This window comes from Helianthus annuus, chromosome 17 (assembly GCF_002127325.2).
Source record: "Helianthus annuus cultivar XRQ/B chromosome 17, HanXRQr2.0-SUNRISE, whole genome shotgun sequence".
Classification (NCBI taxonomy): domain Eukaryota; kingdom Viridiplantae; phylum Streptophyta; class Magnoliopsida; order Asterales; family Asteraceae; genus Helianthus; species Helianthus annuus.
In genome coordinates this window covers 63781021-63794066 of record NC_035449.2, presented here as the reverse complement: position 1 = coordinate 63794066, position 13046 = coordinate 63781021, and positions in this window count along the sequence as shown.

Sequence of the window (13046 nt, the reverse complement as noted above, 5' to 3'; positions counted from 1 at the left end):
GTTATTCTTTAAAGTCGACATTAATAAAGCTTACGACTCGGTAAATTGGGGGTTCTTACACTCAGATATGGCTCAAATGCACTTTCCAAGTAGATGGAGAGGATGGGTTATGGAAACTCTTTATTCCGCTAGAGCCTCTGTCCTGGTTAATGGATCGCCAACAAGAGAATTTGATTGTTCTCGAGGGCTGCGTCAGGGTGACCCGCTGTCACCGTTCCTATTTGTGATAGTAATGGAAGCTCTGTCGGGTGTCATGAAGAAGGCCGATGCTGTGGGGCTGTTCAATGGTATAAAAATCAATAATGAAGGTACGTCATTATCTCACTTACTATATGCCGATGATGTTATGTTTATTGGGGAGTGGTCTGAAGCAAATGTGAAGAATCTCAAGAGGCTACTAAGGTGTTTTTACTTGGCTTCGGGTTTGAGAGTAAACTTGGCGAAGTGCAGTATTTTTGGAATAGGAGTGGAGGATCATGAAGTACAAAGTATGGCAAATGTGTTGAAATGCAAACAAGGTACGTTCACGTTTAAACACCTTGGTATGGTTGTAGGTGCAAACATGAATCTCGCAAAGAATTGGAAATCGGTGATTGATGTATTCAAAAGTCGTCTTTCATTATGGAAAGCAAGAACATTATCATATGGTGGAAGAATAACGCTTATAAAGTCCGTTTTGAACTCTTTACCTACTTATTACTTCTCATTGTTTAAAGCTCCGATGAAAGTATTGGAAATTCTTGATAGAATTAGACGGGTATTTTTTTGGGGTGGGTCGGAAGAAAAGGCAAAAATGAATTGGGTGGCATGGGAAAAAACGATAGCTCCGGTCGAATATGGGGGGTTGGGGTTCGGGTCTCTCAGGGATGCAAATCTAGCTATGCTAGCAAAGTGGTGGTGGAGGTTCAAAACAGAAAAAAACGGCTTGTGGAGACGTATAATTTGGGCTATTCATCATAATACAAGGGGGTGGAAAGATATTCCAGCAAAGATCACTATGCCGGGACCTTGGAAAAGTATTGTTAGTATACGTAATACACTATTAAATGCTGAAGTTGATCTAAATTGTGCATCGGTTGCGGTTCTTGCCAACGGGAAAAACATACTTTTTTGGTTGGATAGCTGGGCCGACCCGGTTCCGTTCTATTTGAAGTTTCCAGAGTTGTTCAAAGCTGAAAACAGGAAGGATTGTTTGGTGTTTGATCGAATGAAGGCTGACGGGTCAAGTATGGTTTTTCAGTGGGATTGGGCTTGTTCGGTGTTGGGCAATGATGAAAGCTCACAACTACAACAGTTATTGGGCCTCATTACTGGGCTAAATATGTCGGCTGGATCGGATAAATGGCAATGGAAGATTGATGGTTCAGGTGGTTTTAGTGTTGCAAGTATTAAAAAGGTGCTGAGTTCGGCTAATCGCACAAGACCTGCTAGAGTTTTCGAGTGGATAAACTGGGTTCCGAAAAAGGTTAGTATTGTGGCGTGGAGGGCTGAGATGGAACGGATGCCGACGAAGGTAGCTCTATCGAACCGGAACATCCCGGTGAATAACCGGCTGTGTGTTATGTGTGGTAACTATGAGGAGACTTGTGAGCACTTGTTTAATTCATGCCACTATGCACAGTCGATATGGCTATACATAGCGAGCTGGTGTAATATCCCACCGATTGTCGCCTTTGATATTAAAGATCTTCTCACGGTACATATGGTTAGCGCCGGCCCAAGAAAGAAATTAAAAGCATTGTATGCGGTCATTTTGGTAACATTTTAGAGTATTTGGAAGTCAAGAAACGAGCTGGTTTTCAAACAAAAAGAGCCGAGTTTGGCGAAGTCCCTAGATGAAGTGAAAACAATGGCGTTCTTATGGGTAAAAAATCGGTCAAAAATGGCGTCTTTAACATGGGAAGATTGGTGTAGATTTAAGGTTGGTTGATAAGAATTCATGTAATCTGGTTTGTTTGTTTTCTTGTTTTTTGGTGGTGAATACTCTGTATGTTTGGTGGTAGCTCCTTGCTACATTGAATAAATATTTTTGTCGGCCGTTCAAAAAAAAAAAAAAAAGTTGTAATATTTTTTTTAAGTGAAAATTGAATCTTTCTAGGAGGAAAGTTATCACCAGAGGCAAAAGTCAAATGATGCCAAAAGTCTTTGGTGGAAGTGTGGAAAACAGTTGAAGAAAAAGAGGGAGTTTGTGTTACCTGCTTGCAAAAAGGCAATTGGACATTTGAATTGGATGGGGGATTGGAATAATTGCCATGACATCAATCCGGATGGAAGTCTGTTGTTAGGAAATCTCAAGTTAGTTATGAGGAAGATTTGGATACATGGCATAAAGAGGGGATGGTTCAATTGGGTGGGCCGCTCTTTGAAAGATAATTTGAGATTGGAAGATAAAAACAGAAAGGAAGGGTCGGTAAATGGATAGCTGTTCCTTACAATAGACTCGTATTTGTGAACAGAACTTGGACTCGTATTTGTTATTTGTATATTGCCTTGTATTTTTTTTCCTTACAATAGTTGTATAGATAGGTGTTGCAATGATAGAATGGGACTTCTATTTTGAACACGTCAAAGTGTTCCAATTAGATGGTATTTAAGTTTTTTAAAAAGTGTTCCAATTAGATAGTATTTAAGTTTTTTAAAATTTGTTCTTAGAACTTGTGTAGCATTATACTGTTCAGCACTTAACCATTCAGAAGTTGTCAAACAGCCCCTAAATGTTCCAATGATAGAGTGGGATTATAGATGTTTTTATGTTTTTTAAGATATATTTTTTTTTATTTTTTTTAGTTGTTTTCATATTAGATAGTATTTAAGTAGGGGCGCGAGCTGAGCCGAGCCCGATTCGACTAAGCTCGAGCTCGGCTTGATTCGAGCTTTGTTTTTAAAGCTCAAGCTCGTAAGTATTTATATTAATTAAAATTCGCATTTTATATGTAATTTAGTTATTTTTTCATAACTTTATTATTATTATTTAAAAGTTCCCCTCAAATGGTAGTCTTAGTTTAAAAATTACATTGTTTAAAACAAAGATACAAAAAATCTTAATAGATAATAGTTGATCATGTATATTTTAATTAACTCCATTGGGTCTTAACAACTGTGATGGCTCTTAATATATCATTATAGGCGTTATCATATCACATTAAGTACTAAGGGGTTAGAGCAAGTTGTAATGAGTTGTTATATAACATAATGGACAATAATAGATCATATATGTTTTAATGGACCATATTGGGCCTTAATAGAACCTGATGGTAATTAGTAGATATACATGTCTCAATGGATTACATTGGGCCTTAACAATCTGAATAGCTCTTAATGGATCATTAAGGGCTTTCTTATGTCATATTATGTCCAAAATTGTTAGTACGAGTTGTGATGAGAGATACTATATCATGATGGATAATATAAATCACATGTCTTAATGGGAGCTATTTGGGCCTTAACAACAATGATAACTCTTAATGGATCATTATGGGCTTTCTCATGCCATGTTAGGTCCTAAGGGGTAAGATTAAGTTGTAATGAGTGATAGTATACGATAATGGACGATAGTAAATCGTATATGTCTTAATAACTATGATAGCCATTAATGGATCATTATGGGCTTTCTCATATCACATTAGGTCCTTAGGGGTTAGATTAAGCTATAAAGAGTCATGTTACATCATAATGGATAATAGTAAATCATATATGTATAAATGGGCCTAAATAACTATGTTAAGTCCTAATGGATCATTATGGGCTTTCTCATATCACGTGGATCCTAAGAGGTTAGATCAGGTTGTTATATATGTCTTAATGGACTCATTTGGGCCTAAATAACTATGATAGCTGTTAATGGATCCTTATGGGCTCTCTGATATCACATTAGGTCTAAAGAGGTTGGGTTAAGTTGTATTGAGTCATACTATATCACAATGGATGATAGTACATATATGTCTTAATGGGCCGTATCGTGGATTAATAAGATAACTCTTAATGGATCATTATGGGCTTTCTCACATCACATTAGGTCGTAAGGGGTTATATCAAATTGCAATGACTTATACTATATCATAACGATAACGAATGATAGTAAATCATATATGTCTTAGTGGGCCCCATTGGACTTTAATAAGTATGGCCTTTCTCATATCGTATAGGTCCTAATGGGTTAGATCAGGTTGCAACGAGTCATATTATATCATACTGGATGATTGTAAATCATACATGTCGTAATACCATGATAACTCTTAATGGGTCATTATGGGCTTTCTCATATCACATTTGGTCCTACGGGGTTAGATTGAGTTGTAATGAGTCATACTATATCATAATGGATGATATTACATCATATTTGTCTTAATGGGCCACATCGTGCCTTAATAACTATGAAACTACTAATGGATTATTATGGACTTTCTCATATCAAATTGGGTTCTAAGAGGTTAGATTAAGTTATAAAGAGTCATACTATGTGATAATAGATAATAGTCAATCATATATATATATATATATATATATATATATATATATATATAGGGTGGAGTTATTGTAAAAAAGACCAAAAGTGTGAGAAAGGTAAGAAAGAATCTCAACCATTAGATTAAAATTAGTTGAAAAGGGTAGGATTGTAAATGCATTAACAAATTTAAATATGGTAATCCTTGATTTAAGGATTTGGATAGAGAAAATCCTGGATTTAAGGACTTATAACCGTCCATAAATATAACACCATTCAGAGTATGCTCATACGTGGTGTTTTAAATATAACACCATTCAGAAAATATAACACCATTCAGCACAAAAATAACACCATTCAGCACAAAAATAACACCATTCAGCAGTAAATAAAAAACACCATTCAGTACAAAGAATATAACACCATTCAGCAGTAAAATAAAAAAAACGCCATTCAGTACAAAAATAACACCATTCAGTACAAAAATAACACCATTTAGTAAAAAATAACACTATTCAGTACAAGAATAACACCATTCAGTACAAAGAATATAACACCATTCAGTACAAAAAAACACAATTCGATACAAAAAATAACACCATTCAGTACAAAAAAAACACCATTCACATACACACGGGTAAACATATGTTGTAAATGGAACCCATACATCGTGTCGTCGTGGAATCGAAAGACAACCACATCCCACGTTAAATCGCCGGGACATAAAACGCATTAACAACTCACCTATATCTTCTGATCCGAAACAAACCGAGCAAAAACGAGATTCCTTGCACAGCGGCAGAGGTGGTGGTAATGTTATACGCTGGCTGGATTCGGTGGCAGTGGGGTTGTGGTGGCCGGATCCGGTGGTGGCAATCTCTGATGGTGATGTCGGTAAGCATGTTGATGCAGATTTTGTGTCCGATGCTTGTCGAATAGATTAGTCATTATTGTACGCTGAATTTGTAATAGTTAGTGAAACGGTCTATCGAACGTGTATAGACCCGCTCGTTTGAAGTGGTCAAACGAGAGGGTTATTCGGTTGACCGTGTGTGTTTGCTAGACAAATTATGGTTGTATAATGTTTGGTGTCGAAGGATAAGGCATCGAAGGATTGTGTGTATATCCTTCGATGAGCTCGAAAGATATCCATCGACAGATGAAGATGGACCTCGAAGGATATGTCATCCTTCGAGGTATATGTGTATCTTTCGAAAGCTGAGTGATCGACAGATGATCTATCGATCGGTCAGTTTGATCCTTCGACCATACAACCTGTGTTGGGTATAAATACCAACACTTTGTCATTTGCAACATAAGAGAGAATAGGGGAGCTCATTTGAGAGTTCCCTGTGAGCTTCAGTGTGTCTGGGAGAGATCACCACTTGATCTCTCCCCGAATGTATACTCCTTTGGTATTAGTTTGGTTATCGTATAATCGGGCCGACTTGTAATGTTTTACAACCGGATTAATACAAAGTTGTTTGTTTATCATCTCTTATCTCTTCCATCTTTGAACATAATCATGAAAATCACGGATTCGATCCCGAAACCCGGACCTACAATTGGTATCAGAGCCATGGTGCCCGATTTAGTAAATCTAACAGTTTACTAAGTCACATGTGCTCTAGATCTGTGATTTTTGTGCGTTTTTGTTCAAGATGTAAAAATGGTGAAAATGAGAAAAACTCAGATCTGGACCCGAATATTCAGATCTGTGCTAAAACGAGTGTTGGGTTTTATGTTTTTCTCCTAAATAATCAAGTAATCATCATCAAAAATTGAATACAAAGTGTTTCATCAAATCTGCATATGTACACGGTCTCCTGTGTTCTTGATGTTCTTCACATCTTCATATTTTGAAAGATATAAAGAACTTCGAAGGATCAGGTTACTGTTTCGAAAGGTCAGCTATTTTCGAAAGGTCATCTTTCTGTTTCGAAGGGTCAACCCAACTGGTTTCGAAGGGTCAGACCATTCCATCGAAAGATCAACTGATTTTGAAAGATCAACTATCTGTGCCGAAGGGTCATCTTTAACCCCCAACAACTTCGAAAGATCAAATCAACCTCCAACAATTTCGACAGATCAACTTCAAGGAACTTCGAAAGATCAGACAAGTCTCGAAGGGTCGTTTTTATGTTTCGACGGATCAAGTCAACTTCGAAAGATCAGAGAGTTGTTCTGCTTCGAAGGATCCAGAGAAAAATGGCGGCTGGAGTTGTGTGTCTCGAAGAAAAAGGCAGACTTTGTAAGAGATGATGTCTGGGAGTTTTTCTTTGTGGTTGACAGGAAGTTTGGTATCGAAGTTGAAGAATGGATGAGACAAAGTGAAATTGTCGGCTGAATGTTGAAGTTAGGGTTGTTGACTATTGGGCCTTTTTGTATAAAGAATTCATTTGGGCCGAATGGAATTTGGGTGGTGGATAGCTTGTTTATAAAATTGATTTGCTTTTCAATTTTTAAAGTGTCGATGGTTTTAGGCTAACAGCTCATTGATTGGGCCTACATGAATTAAAAGGGTAACAAGTTGGGCCCCATTGGATTGAATTTTTATTATGAGATCAGTTAGATTGTTACTGATTGCTCATTTAATTCACTTGGAGTGTGGCCGGGTGTTCGCGAAGTTGATTTGAATCGCGCTCCTAATATCAAGGTCAAAATTCGTATGGGTTTTGGGAGCGCGCGGGATGATGCGGCATGATGAAAACAAGAGATGATGAAAACTTGATTGTTGAAAAATGTGGGGTAGTCACGGTTACCGATGCAAATGGCAAAAATGGTAACGCGACTATTATGGGCCAAAAACGAAGGTTCCGCTCAGTGGAGGGAATTGGTGAATATTTGACGACAGTTTCTTTGAAGTGGAAAGAATCTGTTAAGGTTTAGAGATTTTACCAAAGAAATGGGGGGATAAAAATTTTCATATGTTGAATTTCTTCGGTAAATTTCTAAACGCAATCATAGGTGGTAGAGTTTGTGATTTTCTAAATCTCTATCAATGTAGTATGCTTGAAGATCAAGACTTGATGCAGTTGTTAAAGAATGGAACCCTTATCAAATGCCGGTTGGAGTATTGGAAGATCAGCGGAAGATCGGTCAATTGAGCCTTTTGAGTAAATTGCACAACACTCAACATGGATACGCGTACTTTGAGGGGGAAATATTATACAATGAGCATCAAGATACTACTTACCTGGATCATCGGTCAAGGGGGAATTTGTTTACACAGAGAAGATGAATACTTGACTGAAGATCTATTGCAGTTGCATTTTCAGCATTCGACAGCAACGGACAAGGGGGAATTTGTTGATGCAGATTTTGTGTCCGATGCTTGTCGAATAGATTAGTCATTATTGTACGCTGAATTTGTAATAGTTAGTGAAACGGTCTATCGAACGTGTATAGACCCGCTCGTTTGAAGTGGTCAAACGAGAGGGTTATTCGGTTGACCGTGTGTGTTTGCTAGACAAATTATGGTTGTATAATGTTTGGTGTCGAAGGATAAGGCATCGAAGGATTGTGTGTATATCCTTCGATGAGCTCGAAAGATATCCATCGACAGATGAAGATGGACCTCGAAGGATATGTCATCCTTCGAGGTATATGTGTATCTTTCGAAAGCTGAGTGATCGACAGATGATCTATCGATCGGTCAGTTTGATCCTTCGACCATACAACCTGTGTTGGGTATAAATACCAACACTTTGTCATTTGCAACATAAGAGAGAATAGGGGAGCTCATTTGAGAGTTCCCTGTGAGCTTCAGTGTGTCTGGGAGAGATCACCACTTGATCTCTCCCCGAATGTATACTCCTTTGGTATTAGTTCGGTTATCGTATAATCGGGCCGACTTGTAATGTTTTACTACCGGATTAATACAAAGTTGTTTGTTTATCATCTCTTATCTCTTCCATCTTTGAACATAATCATGAAAATCATGGATTCGATCCCGAAACCCGGACCTACAAAGCAGCGACGGGTGATGTCGGGTTCTGAAACAAACCGAGCAAAAAGATGGAGGCAGAGGTGGCGGTGATGTTATACGTTGGCTGGATTCGGTGGCAGTGGGGTTGTGGTGGCCGGATCGGTGGTGGCATGTCACACCCCGACCACGTAAAACAACAAAACGTGGCGGAAACGTCGGGGAGTGTTGTAATAGAATCATTGTTTCACAACCATGGAATAAATAATTTCGTTTTATTGAATTATTGAACTAAATGTTTTGATACAAATTAGATAAATACAACTATTATCCTCCAAGTTTTAAAGTCGCTAAGGCCTTGTCCATTCCTATGTGAGAATACACCAATATCATCATCAAATGCCATCAACTAATGTACCTGAAACACATGTGAAAATAGGTATGTCAGCATAAAAATGCCGGCGAGTACATAGGTTTTGTATGAGTTTCAGATTCATGGCTCGTTTTACATATTTCAATACTTATTTAAAAACCTTGTTTTGAAAAGTATAGTATTGCGACATAAATAACCAACTCAAATCAAATTGGTTATATTTTATAAAAATCTCGTAGCCATGATTCTTAACCCCAAAACATTTGTTTAATTAAATCCAGATTTGTAAATCGTTTATGGAATAAAACTCGAATAGTATAATATATTGTTGGAAAACCATGTATTACAACTTTGTTTTGTTTACCATTGCCCAAGTGATCTAGATAACGCAACGATATATAATGTATTAAAAGCACTTATATATAGGAAGTACCAGCGGCGTATCCACCATGCTTTTAACACATTATACCCGCCCCGTTACCTAATCACTTCCCTAACCCAACGGTTCAAACAGATTCAAACAGTTCGTGTCAATCAACAGTTACAAACGGTTCACATAGTCAAATAGTCACTAACGGTTCACATAGTCAAATGGTTACAAACGGTTCACATAATCCAACGGATCATCTAGTCAACGGTTACAAACGGTTCACATAATCAACGGTTACTAACGGTTCACATAGTCAAAATGGTTACCAACGGTTCATACGATCAAATGGTTACAACGGTTCAAATGATCATATGGTTACAACGGTTCAAAATGTAAAACAATGTGTCCATATGCTGGATGAGCATATGCGACAAAATGTAGTATATGGAAATCAATGTGCTAGCATGTTACGTGAACATACATAGCAAAACATAATAAAATCGTGTACTAATAATGTACTATTGAACATAGTAAGTATATGATATAAAAACATGGGAAACATGAAAGTATCAAGTAGGCACATGTGTTCCACCCCAAAACAGTTTGAAAACAGTAAAAGAGGGGACTATGTACTCACCTGAGGGTGCTTAGAAGTCTTGAACAACAACCAAGCAAAGCTAGAGTGATCAGGGAATCAAACGGCACCCTATATAGGTAACTATGTAAATAACCGGACCTAAATCGGGAGATAGGATAGAATGAGGTTCTATAAATCAAATGAGTAATTGAACTCATATGGTATGATTTAATAGACCCTACATTCTGATTGAAAGGCCTACCTAAGTGCTCTTGACCCGTTTCGACACATTATGGTAACATAAGTTACTATAAGGCGTCGTTAGCGTAGAACTATGTTCGGATGGTTAACTATGTGCTATGCCAAGTCTTACATGCCCAATTATCCCTAAACATGTTACTAAATCAGATTACTTGTCAAAAATATGTTCACATAGGCAAAATACGGATTTTAGCTTCAAAAGGGCATTTTGGTCATTTCCTATGGGCATACAAGCTAACAAGCAAATGACTAACCAATCCTATGTGATCATAAGGTATAACCTCAGTGGTTATTCCCTATGCAACTATGATCACTAACTAAGCTTGGTCGGATCCTAAAGATCGACCAAACGGGTCGGGTTCGAAAGGCTAAGCGGTGGTTTAGACCGCTTACCTCACGACCCTAAACAAGCACAAACTAATAGTGTCGTGTTAGACATGTCAAAACATGTCTAACCTACTGATTTGGTATCAAAACAAAGTGTTTTGATACCCTAAAGTAGTTCCGAGGCAAAATGCATGCTAAAACGCATTTTGACCGAAACTTTGACTCGACACTACAACTAGCTAACGTGGTAATCAGCAGCTATAACCGCGAAGGATTATAACAATCGTGATTACAATCACGTTTCAAAGTTCAATTGAACTTTGACTTGACCAATTGATGGTCAAAACCGAAAGTCAAACTGTTGGCCAAACTGTTTGACTTTCTGCACTACATAAGGAAAAAGCAAGAAAAAGAATGAAAGAAGCTCACTTAAGGTCCTTGCTATCTTTTCTACAAGAAGACAAAGTCCCAAATGCTTGAGAGAGAGCTCCAAAGCAGATGTGAAGAGAGGAAATGAGGAATGAGCAAATGAAACAATGAAAGTGTTGGCTATTTATACTTGAGGGAAGTTCATAGGATCATAACAAGTGTTTTGTTTAGCCATTAAGGAATAAATCTCATCCATACAAGTGTTAGGAGCAGGTGCAAAGCCTTGGAGAGCACTTAAACTTGCTCAACACACCAAGAATTTACCAAAACAGCCCCTGAATTTGCAAACAGATGCTGCTGAAAACACACTTTCTGCCCAGATGAGGCGCTCGCGTAGCGCTAGGGCATAGGCCTTAGGGCTCGCGCTACGCTAGCATGTACCAGGTTCAGCAAAGTTTCAAAATTGACAGAAATGGTCCCTGCACGTGTTTAAAGCCTTTTTCGATGCGTTTAAACCCCGTTAACCTCATTTCAAGGCTCTAAAATGAAGTTAAAGCATAGGGGACTCAAAACATGCTCAAAAATATCTCGGATGTCGGTTCGTTTGGTCGTACGGTCACGTTGTTCGGTTATTTACCACGAAACTCGAACGGACGCGAAAACGATCCAAATCAAGCGACGAATGGAATTTTTGCATGGCGATCACTAAAATAAAAATATTTTAGTGTGTACAAAAATTTTGGATGTCCAGATGTGTCCAGAACGTAAGATATGCGCGAAAATGCAAACTTACGCCGTTTTTGGCACCTTTAGTCCCTGTAAGATCATATAAGCATGTTTTCACACACCGAACCTATCAAAGCTTATTTCTAAGCCATATTTAGGTTATATATGGTATGTTTAACTTATGATCAAGTTCCGGACTATACGTTGCCTTACGAAACGGCAGACTTTTGCAAGTTGACGCAAATAGTCCCTGTAAGCGAATAAACTTGATTTCGGTATACCAAACCATCCAAAACTTATTTCTAAGTTATGTAAAGGTTATTTAAGGTATGTTAAGCCTATGTCACTATTCCGGAGTGTTTGTTGCATTAAACTGGTTATATTTACGCATCAGATCGTGTATAACCTTCCAGAAAGCGACTTAAAGCCCGAAATCGAACATGAATTGATATGTGCAAATGATACACATATTTTCACAATTCCCAAGTTTGAAATACAAAATTTCATTGGTTTGGCATTTGTTTGACGGTCACAGTGACACAGGTGTCACAGTCTCCCCTACTTTAGGAAATTTCGTCCCGAAATTTATTCGTAGGAGTCTGTCTGTGACTTTGTGTCAAATAACCACTAGAGATATGCAAAGCATAATCCTATCATTTCCTTAACGGACATTCTTCAGAAACGAAAATGAACAGACGGAGTCATTTTCAACAGATGTTTCCTCAGAAACGGAAATGAAAAGGATAATCAGACGGATATTCATTTCCTTCAACGGATATTCTTCAGAAGCGAAAATGAATGGATGATCCATTTTCAACAGATGCTTCCTCAGATTCAGAAATGAAAAGGATATTCAAACGGATATTCATTTCCTTCAACGGATATTCTTCAGAAGCGAAAATGAATGGATGATCCATTTTCCTCAACGGATTCTTCATCAGAACAGAAATGAAAAGGATATTCAAACGGATATTCATTTCCTTCAACGGATATTCTTCAGAAGCGAAAATGAATGGATGATCCATTTTCCTCAACGGATTCTTCATCAGAACGGAAATGAAGGATTAAACAAACGGATATTCATTTCCATCAACGGATATTCTTCAGAAGCGAAAATGAATGGTTGATCCATTTTCTTCAACGGATTCTTCATCAGAACGGAAATGAAGGATTAAACAAACGGATATTCATTTCCATCAACGGATATTCTTCAGAACCGAAAATGAATGGTTGATCCATTTTCTTCAACGGATTCTTCATCAGAACGGAAATGAAGGATTAAACAAACGGATATTCATTTCCATCAACGGATATTCTTTCAGAAGTGAAAAATGAGTAGCTAGTTCATTTTTCTTCAACGGGTGCTTCATCAGAATTGGAAATGAACAAGGTTCACTCAAGGCACATGACAAAACTCGCTGTGGTTTCTGTGCACTAAATTCCATAATTATGTAGGCCTCCATAATTACGTAATTCCTTGCACAGTCTGCACAGTTCATTTCATAATGTGTAGGGGAAGAAAAATCAAACTTGTGATGAGTGAGGCTAGACTACCATAGGGTCCTTTTAATTAGATCAACAAAAGATCTCTTTAATTAGACCACTCAAGGAGTCTTTTCAGCTATATCATCACATGATATTCCTAACCAGAATTTTGGATCAATCTGTTTAACT